The sequence below is a fragment of the Equus przewalskii genome, chromosome 29 (genome assembly GCF_037783145.1).
Source record: "Equus przewalskii isolate Varuska chromosome 29, EquPr2, whole genome shotgun sequence".
NCBI lineage: Eukaryota > Metazoa > Chordata > Mammalia > Perissodactyla > Equidae > Equus > Equus przewalskii.
In genome coordinates, this window is record NC_091859.1 from 28,253,071 (window position 1) to 28,266,927 (window position 13,857).

Genomic DNA, 13,857 nt, shown 5'->3' on the forward strand with positions numbered 1-13,857 from the left:
AAGTAGAAGATAAAAACGACAAAAAAAAAAAAAACCAACACATAGCATTGGAGATTGGACTGGTGGTTACCATTGGGGAAGCGGGGAGGGGGGAGGGCAAAAGGGTGATTAGGGTCACATGTGAGGGGATGCACTATAATTAGTGTTTGGGTGGTGAACATGATGTAATGTATCCAGAATTCGAAATATGATGTACATCCGAAGAAAATAAAACTTAAAAAAAAATTAGATTATATATCGAAAAAATAAAACATTGACAAGCCAGAGGTAGCAATCTCGGTGGTTCTGGCTGGTGATGATGCCCAGGCTGACAGTGCTGTCATGTGGGGATAATATGCCACTAAGCTGGCTCATGTGTGTTTTGGTGCCAGATTGGACCACAGCAAAATCCTGGGGAGGAAACAGGGAATTTGAAGAAAGGATTTTTTTGAAATCTCGCTGCGTCTGTGGCCTGCAGATCCAGTGCCTGCTTACCCAGGAATTAGTTGGAGAAAAAGGAGTAAGTCTTGGTTTTAGTGGTTACTCCTGTCTCAGAGCAGGGCTGTGTAAAGAAGGCCAGATCCTTGGCGTTAGGCCTCTCTGCGTTTCAACCACAGTTGGGAGTACGGCTGGGGTAGAATGTGGCCCTCAGTGTCCAGGACTTGTTACTTAATCTCCTGCCTCCAGGTGGGTTCAGACTCTTGCTAGCATTTGTCAGGATCCCTTGAGAATTAATCTTGTGTGTCACAAAATGAGTTGGGAATATTGAGTGAGTTGCCAGAAGTCTCCAGTCAGATGACAGAACTAAACATATAATCCGTGTTAGAGTCCTTCCTCAGATTCCTTACTTTGGCCCTTGGGGCTAAAATTGTAAGGCTTTTAGAGGGAACCTAATATTAGAAAACGCATTATCATGTTTTCCTTTCTGATAATTAGCATCTTTGCTTCCATTACTTCTAGCTAAGGATCATCTCCGTCGTCAAACTTTGCCAGAAAACCCAGCCACTGGTGTGAGTGGCCCTTCAGGATCCACCAGCGTAGCCACGGCAGACCCCCAGGCCCGGCTGCAGGCCTGCATAGACAGCCACCCTGTGGTCGTCTACAGTAAGTCCGCGCGCCAGCGCTGTGCTGAGGTAAGGCTTTAACCTCAAGGGGTGATGACAAATTGTTGAATTATAAAAATTTGACAGACTTTTGAGCTCAGGTGTGAGTAATTGGATTTCACTTTAGGAAGGAGTGTGTGTGGGTGTAACTTGCTTCAGATTGCTTGGGGAGTGTTGATTTGAGAACAAGATATTGCTTGAGTAATCTTTTTCTGAGCTTTTGCAAAATACTAGATGTTTTCAGGTAGTCAATGTGAGGGAAGGTTAGGGTGGGGGAGTTACCAAACCAGGTGATTTGCTGCTTTTTTAGACATTTTTATAGGGAATATTTCCTGAGGAGCTGTTACTTGGGGTACTCCAAAATTTTGGTAAATGTCTCTTTATGCTCTGGCTTATTATGGGGGAAATGACTACAAAGAGTAAACTGTGCTTCCTACTTTGTTCTTAATCTTAAACTGTCAGAGGGAGAAGGTTGGTGATCATAGCCATGGGAGAATTGGTTTAATGCACCCTGTTTAACCACAGAATGAAGCTGAGAATTGAAGGACAAACCTGATCAGGTGCTTTATGGGAAGGCTGGGGGCATGTAAATGTCCCTGCAGGTTAGCTTTAAATTATACTCAGGGTAGCTCTAGGACTGGACACAGCGGACTCTGAAGTAAACATAACTGGCCATCTCTCCAGGTTCACCTGTAGGGTAATTTATTAAGTCCAATTTTCCAGCTCTCAGGGAGGCTGAATTCAGAAGCCTTTTTATTTTGGAAGCCTTACATGGCGACAGGCTTTTTTGACTCTGTATGTGTGTGTGTTTTCTCTTTTTCCAAATAAGGAGAAAGAGAAGGTGGGCGGCAGTGGAACACTGAGAGTAGGCAGAATCTTTCCTCTTTGTTTCTCTCCTGAACATAGTCTGCTTCATTGTCAGCCGAGGCTTGATTCCTGTGAAGGCCATCGCGATGCCCTGGGTTATCGCATCGGGAGTAGGGTTGCAAAGAGGTTGGAGACAAGTCCCATCCCTAGGGGTTTAGTCAACCTAAGAAGGTAGAACATGGGCTTAAAAAGAAAAATGATCTAAGAGAGCCCATGCTAAATTCTAAATGGTTAGTTTGGGCAGTAAATGTTAGAGACTTTAGAAGAGGGCTGGGTATTAGAAATGTGCTGTATAATTTCTAGCCTCTGGAGGCTTAATTATCTAGCTCTGGTGATCTTGTCCATTTTGAGGTTCCCGTCCCTTGTTTGTTTAATCTTTGGCTGGTTGATTACTGAGATTCTTTTTAGCTCTGCAATTATGTAGATGTCAATTTTTTGTCACCAAATATTGGTTAAGAGCCTGGACTCTGAAGTCAGAGTTTGGATCTTGGCCCTGTGACTTATTAGCCATGTGACTTTAGTTATTAACCTGTTGTCACTCAGTTTCCTCATCTATAAATTGTGGATAATAATAGTGCCTGTCTCATAAGTTTGTTGTGAGGATTAAATTAAGTAGCATTGATAAAAGCCACAGATCATGCCTGGCGCGTAGTAAATGCTGTGTAAGTGTTTGTGAAATAGAAGAGCTGCTTCTTCTTCCTGTTTTCCTGTCAGGACTTAAAACCTTGGGCAGTGATCTTTCTTCCATCACTACTGAGGCTCGGTTACGTGACAGTCAACAAATATCTGACTATTCTAAGTACAGTTAATCCTATTAAAAAGTGCTTATTTTTTCTAGTCTAGCCGCCCCCAAAGCCCCATGCTCACAGGGGTGTAGGAGAAGGAATGCCTGGAGTTAAAAGACCTCTCTTCTCATTCTGTAAACCTCAGTTTTCTCAACAGTAAAATAGGGAACACAGTGACACCTTATCTACTATACTTGTTAAATACACAGCTCTCTTATGAGGACCAGAGGATTTCAAATCTGTGGGAAGCACTTGGAAGCCTACAATGTGTGCTTATACTAATAATGGCCACCATGGAGTGCCTGCTATGTGCCAGGCACTACTTGCTCACTCTACTTATATTTTAAAACACAGTTCAAGAATTAGAAGGTTCTAATTTTGACTCTGCTATGGTCGTGCAGTGAAGGGTGGGCTGGCTTGGTCTGGACCGTGCTAGTGATAGGCGGTTAGGGTCCGTGTGCCCTGCACTCTCAGGTCTCTCTGACCTGTGAGTACTCTTACCCCTGCTGCCTTATCTCTGAACTTACTGACGTCCTCATTTCCCAGAAAACGCAAAGCCAGGCCTGTTATTTATTTTTTTATTTTGCAGTTTTACTTAATTAAATGTACTCTGGGAATGATGAACTTGTCCTGTAAAATTTGTGGTAGGTATTTGCATACTTATTTTATTAAAATGTATAGTTATTCTGGCAACTTTATTTAACGTCATTATCTGAATAATTCCTGGGTATGCCAAGTCTTATGGACAAACATCCTCCGGTTTTACCATTCCTGTAGCTTTTCCAAATATATAATGTATAAGCTGTTTTCAGATTTGTGCCAATTGATATGGAAATTAATTTTCAGTGTCTTTGGCCATGAAGGATAGGTAGGTGCCTCTCCTGGTAAAAATACTGATTTTTTCCTGTAGGGGTACAACTTGTATACTTGGCTGTTCACATTCACTTTTTAAAAACTACCTTGAAGTAGCATTTCCTCAGATTATTTCCTTCAGTTTTGATTTTATCATCACATTTAACAGTTGTGATGTGAATAAGTCAGAATGGAGAAACTTCATTTTTATATTTGTACTTGGTCTGGTTAATTTACATTTCTCTCTGGAATGAGCAATGTAATTTGCATTAATTCAGATTGGGAAATCCCCATGAAGAAATTAACTTTTACATAAAGTTAGTTTCCTGCTTGTTATAACACATTACCACTTGTGCTTCGAATGCATCCTACTGTGAAGAGTGGGTTTTACAATGCAAAGATAGACCCTTCTTACCTTTTCAGAAAATGTGATATTTGTTTCTTATAGGTATTTCAGTGGGAAGTCAGAAATATGCAGCTGGAATTAGCAAATGTCTTATTACAGTTTATCTATTGCTTATATCCAGATTCACTGCCAGTTCTCAATAGTCTGTCTATTTTACAGGCAAAGTTTACCATCCTCTACTTTTATCAGTAAATACTCTAGAAACCAGCACTTCTGATAATTCAATACAAATCTTTAATCTTGTACTGTAGAACAATACTAAAGTTTAATCAGAGTTAAAATAACCTACAAAATAGTTTCTTAAAGTGGGGTCATGTGTCCTCCGGAATCTAGAGAGTGTATTTTCTATATTTCACGTAGTATCAAATTTTGATAATTACTTTCAGGAGCTGCTAAGATTTACTCTCTAAATCTGGAAAACTTGTTGGTTTTTGGTTTTTTTTTGGTAACAAACTGCAAATGGTTTATTTCTGAAACTAAGTGGTTAAGGAAGTCCTAAGAGTGCATGATTTTACGTGTATGAACTTTTTATTTTTAGACTTAAAAAATGAGCATTGGAATATGAAATGACATTTGTCCAGGTGGTCTCCCACTGTAGCTTTCCTGCCCTTTCCTTCAAGTCCCCCTTATTCACTGCGTCATTCTTCAGAAGCATTCTTATCTTTTAAACCTGTGTTGCCAGGGGGAGCTGAATTCAGACTGGGGCAGAGGTGCTGTCCCAAGGGGTGCAGGAGGAAGGCCACCGAGGTTGTGTGAATGAACTTGCTCTCATTTTTATCACAGTCTTGTATTTGGTCCTATAGAAATGGTAGAACTCTTTCCGAGTACTTCTGTACGGTAGGAAGCCTACTGTTTTAGTAGTTAAATTACAGTGGGACAAGAATAATTTCTCTTGATTGGTGATTTTTTTCAGGCTGCTCTAGCCTTTTTCACTTTATTGTATAAGCTGGAAAAATGTGATTCTAAACTTTCTTAAAGTATTGATTACAGGCTGTCTGTGTCATGTATGTAAATGTCATTTTAAAGTCTCTTATCAGTAATTTAAATGTTATTTAGTGGTACAAATTTGGCAAAAATAATTCGTATCCTTCAAAAAAAATTTTGTTTTTTACCAGTATAATTTGTATATTCTTGACTTTTGTAACTGATTTGTTGGTGGAAGTTTACTCAGCCAAAAAATAAATAAATAATACTTTGATTATTGTGGGATGTGTTTTTTCCCGAGTTGCCACATAATGTTTTGGAAATATTAAGTATTCTGGTGCCTTTTTAAACATGGTTAGTGTGAAACCCATTTTATAGTGGGATAGACTGAGTCACTAAACATGTAAAATATATTTTATGAAGCCATGCAGGTGAATCATTGAAAATGGGATGGACTCAGCAGACTTCAAATACCCTTTTAAATATTTTTACTATCAACGGGGAGAGTCTTGTGGGTTACATAAAAGTGAACTGGAAAGTTTTCAAAGGAGAAGACTGATTGAGGAGGGAAGCAGCAAAGCTGGAGAAGAGAGACTTCTGTTGGTTGTAACCTTTTTTTTGGACATTCTCCTCGTTTTTCAGTTTCTTCCAGGTAAAGAAGATATTTAAGTCTATCCGTGTTTCTTATTTTTTGCTTGAACTTGATCAAGCAGGTAAGAGTCTAATATGTAAATTATATCTGCTGACTGTACATTTTATTTAATCTATTCTGTTTGGCTTTCATTTTTCCTCCTTGAGGTTTTCATTGTTTAGTGAGCCTTACCAGTTGGTTTCTCTTATTGACCATTTAGACACAGCACGCCCCTGGGACACATCATACTCACCTTTAGTCTTTACCTGGTTTATAGCCTTGCTATTACTTTGAGTTTCCTGTTTTTGAAATCATTCTTCCTTTTGACCTTGAGTCTAGTTACAGGTACAGTATTTGCTGGTTGTATGGTAACTTTGTTTTTCGCAAATTTGCCTCCTTTCTGGCAAGTCATATCAAATAGTATTTGAATTAAGTATAAATTGAGATCCACTCAGAAATTGTGGAAAGGACATATAAAGACAAGTAATGATAAAGATCCATGGAAGAAGCCATTGGGAGATAGTTGCATGTGACTGGAAATCCCAGGGAAAGAAAAGTTGGTGGGATAAAATTGAAAGCCTCTTTCTAGAATCATGGGGCTCATGTTTTTGTTCATGGATCAGAAAATCCCAAAGATTCATCAGACAAACATTATTAAGAATCTGATCAAGTCCCCAGCATCATCATTTCTATTAGGAAAAGTGGGCCCCTCCAGATCAGGAAGTGTAGGTAACCTTCATGCCTAGAAGCTTGGGGAAGCAGAGTCCTGGGCATTTATAGTCTCAGCCCAGTTTCTGAAGGAACAAAACAACACAGAGGAGACTCAGCTAGAGAGAGAAATGGTAACTGGGATAGAAAGCTCATTTCTAGGGTCAAGAGAAAGGAGGTAGTTGTGGGGGAGGAAACTATTATTTGTTGTTTATAAGACAGATTCTCTAATACAGAGAGAATCAGATAATAGCCGCCACTTATTGAGTGCCTGCTGTTTCATAGGGACTATGCTGGGTTTGTATACAAAGTCACTAATCCACAAGAGCTTTGCAAGGAAAATTTTATCCACATTTTACAGATGAGGAAATTGAGTCCCAGAGGAACCGACTGACTTCCCTTAAATCATATAAGTAGTGGATCTATAATTTGGACATAGGCCTGTCGAATTCCAGTCTATGTTCTTTCCATGATACCATGTTGTTGTCTCCCCTAGCATGACCTTTCTATTCCTCCATCAAGGAAGGTTCTTGCCCCTAAATACTCCAGAGTACATGGAAGGAAATCCCAATAATTAAAATTTCATCTGTGTCAAAAAGTAGCCATTTAAAAATATGTTTTCCTGGAAGAGTTAAGTCACTTGCAACTTGATATGAATTAGGCGGCAAAAGCACACAGCAAGCTAATTAAGCTAACAAGATAAAGCAAACGAACATGTCTCTTAAGGATAGGAAAAGTGAGGAGGGTAACATTGGAAGCGGGTGGGCAGCATGTACCAGGTGTTTGGGGAGCATGAACCAGAAGGAAAGGGAGTAGGGGGGCTGGCCCCGTGGCCAAGTGGTTAAGTTCGAGTGCTCTGCTTCGGAGGCCCAAGGTTTCACTGGTTTGGATCCTGGGTGCCGACACGACACTGCTCCTCAAGCCATGCTGAGGTGGCGTCCCACATGCCACAACTAGAAGGACCCACAACTAAAAATACACAACTATGTACTGGGGAGCTTTGGGAGAAAAAGGAAACAATAAAAATCTTTATTAAAAAAAAAAAGAAGAAGGTAAGGGGGTTGACAAGGGTGCCAAATGGTGGATGGGAGGTCAGTAAAGGCTAATGTCAGCTACTTTGAAATTTTAATTCTGGCAACACTAAACAGACAAGAACCTCCTTCCCTTTACTATGGAAGTGGCCATAGTTCCATAGGTCATGGCTGGGAGCTCCCACTCACCTCTTGCTTGAAGTCCTGCCTAAGAAAACCTGAAGTATGTGAGTTGGGATAGGTTTGCTAGGACCAGCTTCTGTAGTTGCAGGATGGGAGCCTCTTGCTAGATGAAGGGACCAAGGATCCTCTGTCCTCACTTGTTGCTTCATCACAGCTAAGAAGCGCTCTTCCTTCCCACGCTCACTTACAGTCTGGAACTTGAGCAGCTTGCAGGGGCGGAGCAGGATGCACAGAGGGAGGCAGCAGTTCTCAAAATGTGGCCTGCAGACTCCTGGGGGTGCCGAAGACCTTTTGGGGGTCCTCAAAGTCAAAACTGTTTTCATAATAATAAGACATCATTTACCATTTTACTTGTTTTTGACATTTTCATTGATGGTATAAAAGCGTGGTAAAACTGCTGGTGGCTTAGCGTGAATCAATTAGGGGCACCAAACTGTACTATGTATGTTACGATCTTCACTACCACACACTCACAGTAGGAGAAAAGGTCCATTTTACTTGACTCTGCTCAATTAAGTAGTAAAAATTAACTTTATTAAATCTCAACCCTTTGAGTATACATCTTTTTAATATTCTGTGTGATGAGGAAACTATGCATAGTGTTTTTGTGCCTGATGTATGATGGTTGTCTCAAGGAAAAGCACTTGTGCATTTAATAGTTTGAGTTGCAAACTGAACTAGCTGCTTTTTTCATGGAACACCTTATATACTTGAAAGAATGACTGACAGTGCAAGTATGGTTATTCAGACTTGGGTATTTGACAGACATTTCCCCCAAAATAAACAAAGTGTGTCTGTCAGTTCAAGGAAAACAACTGACAGTATTTGTTGCCAATGACAAAATTTGAGCTTTCAGGTGAAAATTTGAATTTTATATCTGCCATGTGAGCTTGATAGCTTTTCAAAACTTAGAGACTTTTCTGATGAGGTTGGTGGTAATGTTTATGAATGTGATTTTTTTTGATGTTATATATTGAAATATGTCAACATTTGGAAATCTGCATAACTTAGTGAATGAATATTTTCTAAATGATCAATGTATGATCTTACAAAGTCATTTATGGGGAAAAAAGCCGCTCAAAGTATAAGACAGACCAGTGGATTTTAATGTGATAGAGTATGAAAAGTTCATTCATATGGTTTCAGATTCCACACTGCAGCTAACTTTTAATCAACTACTACTTGTTGAGTTTTAGTGTAGTGTCAAAGAATAATATCCACAATTATCTGAAAAATCTATTAAATATTTCTCCTTTTTCCAACTACTTGTCTCTGTGAAACTGAGTTTTCTTCATACACTTCTACCAAACAACACATATCACAATAAGTTGGATGCAGAAGCACATATTTGGCTGTCTTTTGTAAAGCCAGACACTAAAAAAATTGCAAAAATATAAAATAATGCCAATCTTCTGACTATATTTTTTTGGTTTGGAAAATATAGTTATTTTTAATTAAGTATATTATTTGTGTTAACATGTAATGGATTTATTATTATTAATTTTAAGTGAATTAATAAATACTTTTGAAATGTTTTAATTTCTAATGTGGTAAATATTGATAGCTATAACCCATATAAACTAAAGTTCTTTGGGGTCCTCAGTAATTCTTAAAGAGTGTAAAGGGGGGCTGACACCAAAAGTTTGACATCTCTGTTCTAAGGCAGGTAGGAAGTGTGAGGGTTAATCCAACCACTTTTGATTCTCTGAGGTTACTTGTCCCCAGCATGGAAGGAGCACTGTCCAACATGTGCAGGGCCTCACAGGCCAGCCTCGTAGGAGAGAGATATGATCTGGTCCATGTCTTCAAGAAGCTTGTAAGTACAGAGCTAGAATTGCTGAGGTGGTCTCTAAGTGCTGGTTTCCTGAGAGAATAGCTTTTTATCTGTTTCTGCCTGCCTCCACAGAGATCCCTCCATAGGCATGATTTTCATACTAGTCTTGGCTACCTAATCACCCCAGTGCCTGGAGCATAGGAGATTCTCAAAGAGCCCAAGGGACAATTGGTAGGCAGGGGTGTTTGGTATAGAATCAGGTAGGTGCGTTTATTCATTGTGCATGTTTATTTAGTGCTTGCTGTATGCTAGGCTCTGTATAAGCTCTGGAAATATACGAGGGAACTGGGCAGGTGTGCTTCTTGCTCTTCTGGAGTTAGACTTACTTTTTTTCCTCAGAAAATCCCCTTTATCCTCCTTTAGAGCGGAGGGCGGTGTGTTGTCTAACTGGACTGGTAATGTAGTGACTGCACAGGGAGTTCCTGTGTTTGCAGTATTTCTCCAAGAAAATCAAGAAGGGAAGCTCCCCTACCACCCCAAAGTTTTCTTCTTCCTTCTTTTGGGCCAGTCTATATAAATTAAGGTTGTTATTTGAGAACAATTGTCAAGATCAATTTGGATCTGCCAAGATTGGTCTTGGAGAGAGGAGCTCAGCTCCCGGAAGACGTTGGCATTATCATCTGTGTGTGGGTAGTGGTAGTAGTCGTAAACGCTCTCCTCCCTCTGCCGGAGGCTGTGCATGTTCTCCTGTTTAATCTTCAAAATACCATCAGTGGGGTAGGTAGTGATATCACCTTCTTATCATGAGGAAACAAGGTGTAGAAAAGTATTAATATACAGGAGATCTGGCTTGCTGGTGAACCCATTGGTAATTCCTGGTCCCTCCCCTCTGCTTCCTCCATCTACTTCCTTAGAACCTTCCATGACTCGCCCTACGTGCCTTGTGTATGGTGTTCATGGTATTGATACTATGATAGGTGTTCTTGGATGTGGCAGTGACTATTGCAACCGGAGGTTGTGCAACCTGCCATCATGCCAGCTGCATGTTAGCTGTCCCTGTGGATGACACAGGATGTCCCTGTGAGCTGCCACTCACAGAGCTTGTTGATATATGAAGCCTTGTTTCTTGGCCTCGGGTATCTGCCCAGTGGCCTTGATCTGAGGAACAGACGACATCAATGTAATCATCTTAATTTGGTCTGGCAGCTGCTGCCATTCTTCACCTGTTGATGTGAAAACAGATGGAAGGTTTGAGAGGACTGGTGTGACAATTTGCCAGAAGTGTATCTCTGGATGTCATATGTCAGTAGCTTCGGGGTTCTAATGTGTATGCTCCTTGTCCCCTGGCTGTTTATAGAGAGCATGGCTTTAATGTCTTCAGCGAGAGGGAGAGGAACTAACATTTGAGTTCCTTTTTTGTACCAGTGTTTTACATCTTTCTCACGTAATCTTCACACCAACCTTGTGAGATTATTGGATTTAATTCTGTTTTACAAGTGAGGAAGCAAATGCTCAGCATTTTAGAAAGTTGCCCAGTGTTGCTGTGTCAAGCCCAGGCCTGTCTGGTTCCCCAGTTACCTCTTCAGGGATTGCTTTCCTTAAACAAATAAAAACCCCTTGCAAGAAGAGGTACTCTAGGCTAGCGCAGGTCTCACCACTTTGGTATTGATGCTTATTCATTTGACTGGTGTGTTTTCGGCACCTATTTATGTGCTAAGCACTGGCAGGAAAAAAAAGATGAATAAGGTGCATCTACAGACAACTAATCTTCGACAAAGGAGCTAAGAACATACAGTGGAGAAAGGAAAGTCTCGTCAATAAATGGTGTTGGAAAAACTGGACAGCCACATGCAAAAGAATGAAAGTAGACCATTATCTTTCGCCATGCACAAAAATTAACTCAAAATGGATCAAAGACTTGAAGGTAAGACCTGAAACCATAAAACTTCTAGAAGAAAATATAGGCAGTACACTCTTTGACATCAGTCTTAAAAGGATGTTTTCAAATACCATAACTTCTTGGACAAGGGAAACAAAAGAAAAAATAAGTTGGAGTTCAGACTGAAGAGCTTCTGCAAGGCAAAGGAAACCAATCAAAACAAAAAGACAACTCACCAATTGGGAGAAAATATTTGCAAATTATGTATCTGACAAGGGGTTAATCACCATAATATATAAAGAACTCACACAACTGAACAACAAAAAAACAACCCAATCAAAAAATGGGCAGAGGATATGAACAGACATTTCTCCAAAGAAGATATACAGATGGCCAATAGACACGTGAAAAGATGTTCAGCATCACTAATCATCAGGGAAATGCAAATCAAAACTACACTAAGAGGAGCCGGCCCTGTGGCCGAGTGATTAAATTTGTGTGCTCCACTTTGGCGGCCCAGGGTTCGGATCCTGGGTGCAGACATGGCACCGCTCATTAGGCCATGTTGAGGCAGCATCCCACATGCCACAACTAGAAGGACCCACTACTAAAATATAGAACTATGTACTGGGGGGATTTGGGGAGAAAACAGGAAAAAAAAAAAGAAGATTGGCAACAGTTGTTAGCTCAGGTACCAATCTTTAAAAAAAAATAAAAAAACCCCACTACACTAAGATAGCACCTTACACCCATTAAAATGGCTATAATCATCAAGACAAAAATCAAAAAGTGTTGGAGAGGTTGTGGGGAAAAGGGAACCCTCATACACTGCTGGTGAGAATGCCAACTGGTGCTGCCACTATGGAAAACAGTATGGAGATTTCTCAAAAAACTAAAAATAGAAATACCATATGACCCAGCTATCCCACTACTGGGTATCTATCTAAAGAACTTGAAATCAACAATTCAAAGAGACTTAGGCACCCCTATGTTCATTGCAGCATTATTCACAATAGCCAAGATGTGGAAGTAACCCAAGTGCCCATCGACTGCTGATTGGATAAAGAAGTTGTGGTGTATATATACAAGCAAAACTACTCAGCCATAAAAAAAGACAAAATCGTCCCATGTACAACAACATGGATGGACTTTGAGGGTATGATGTTAAACGAAATAAGCCAGACAGACAAAGACAAACACCATATGATTTCACTCATATGTGGAAGATAAACAAGTATACCAACAAAGACAACAGTTCAGTGGTTACCATGGGGAAGGAGGCTGGGGGTGGGCACAAAGAGTGAAGGGGAGCACTTATATGGTGATGGACAAATAATGATGTACAACTGAAATTTCACAATATTGTAAACTATTATGACCTCAATAAAAAAAATCGGTACATGCATTTTGTATTACATGTACATCCACACATAATGTACATACACCAGAACATGTGGAAATATTCCTCTTCTGCACTCCATTTGTTTTAAGTCTCTCAGTGTCCCATTTCAATTCTAGACTAAAGAATACATTGTTAATGTAGAAAACCATTGGTCAGCAGAGCTTCAGGGGTACAGGCTCAACTGCAGTAAACTCTCAGATGTCTTGTCTTATAAAACAAGATCAAGTACTCTCACCACCAGCCAAGAAGCTGTGTGAGTATTAATAGTGGTGAACAACTTTTAGATCCTACAGATGAAAGAAGTGCCGTATAGCTGCTTCTTGTTATTAACCTCTAAATTCTTAAGCCCCATTAGGCAGCTGATATTGAGAGGAACATCCCCTCTAATTTCTCCAAGAGCTGAAATTCCAGAATCCCAAGACGTTGATGACTACAGGCATTGATAGAGGGCTATGGTCACTCTTGGAGCTGAGCCTGAAGTAGCCTTGGATCTTCCTGGTTAGCAACTAATACTCCAGACCCTGATTTGAACTGAGAGTGACCTGTCTCATTTATAACATTAGATGTATTCAGACCAACTTTTCCACTCTGAAGACAGATGAAAACAGTGAGTTTTCTTTGTACTTAGCAACTATTAAGAAATAATACTAGGTTTTAAAAAATATTTTACGTTATTACAAGTTCTTAATAATTTTCTCAGTTGCTATAAAATATTCCATATATTTACTTAGCCATTCCTCTATGGTTGGACAAATAGTCTGTTGCAAATTTTTTGCTATTATGGAAGAACAGGTTAGAAATATTTTTCTTTTTACATAAAGTTTTTGCCGTATTTATAATTATTTTCTTTTTTTTTTTGATTCTTAATGCTTTTTTTTTTTTGAGGAAGATAAGCCCTGAGCTAACTGCTGCCAATCCTCCTCTTTTTGCTGAGTAAGACTGGCCCTGAGCTAACATCCATGCCCATCTTCCTCTACTTTATATGTGGGATGCCTACCACAGCATGGCTTGTCAAGCGGTGCCATGTCTGCACCCGGGATCCGAACCGGCAAACCCCGGGCCGCTGAAGCAGAACGTGTGCACTTAACTGCTGCACTGTGGGGCCGGCCCCTATAATTATTTTCTTAGGATAGATTACTGGAATGGATTTCTGGGCCAGAGTGAACATTTCTAAAGTTCTAGAACCTTTTAAATGATGCATACTAATTGATAGCTCTACAAACTCAATGAGTTTTTAAAAATTATTGTGCAGAGCTAAAAATAAAAAGTTCAGCTAGTGATGCTAGTAACGTCTTGGTTTTGCCTGTAGAACAGCTGAGTTTGTTTCGTCTGA

General features: G+C 39.9%; 1 protein-coding gene across 1 annotated transcript in view; it reads left to right on the forward strand.

The window, feature by feature from the left end:
- The first annotated feature begins 954 nt into the window (after nucleotides 1-954).
- TXNRD1 (thioredoxin reductase 1) overlaps nucleotides 955-13,857 on the forward strand; it is an 87,905-nt gene continuing 75,002 nt past the window's right edge. Inside the window, exon 1 of the mRNA XM_070600762.1 lies at nucleotides 955-1,112. The gene's annotated coding sequence lies outside the window, so the exon portion shown is untranslated. The remainder of the gene's footprint in view (nucleotides 1,113-13,857) is intronic.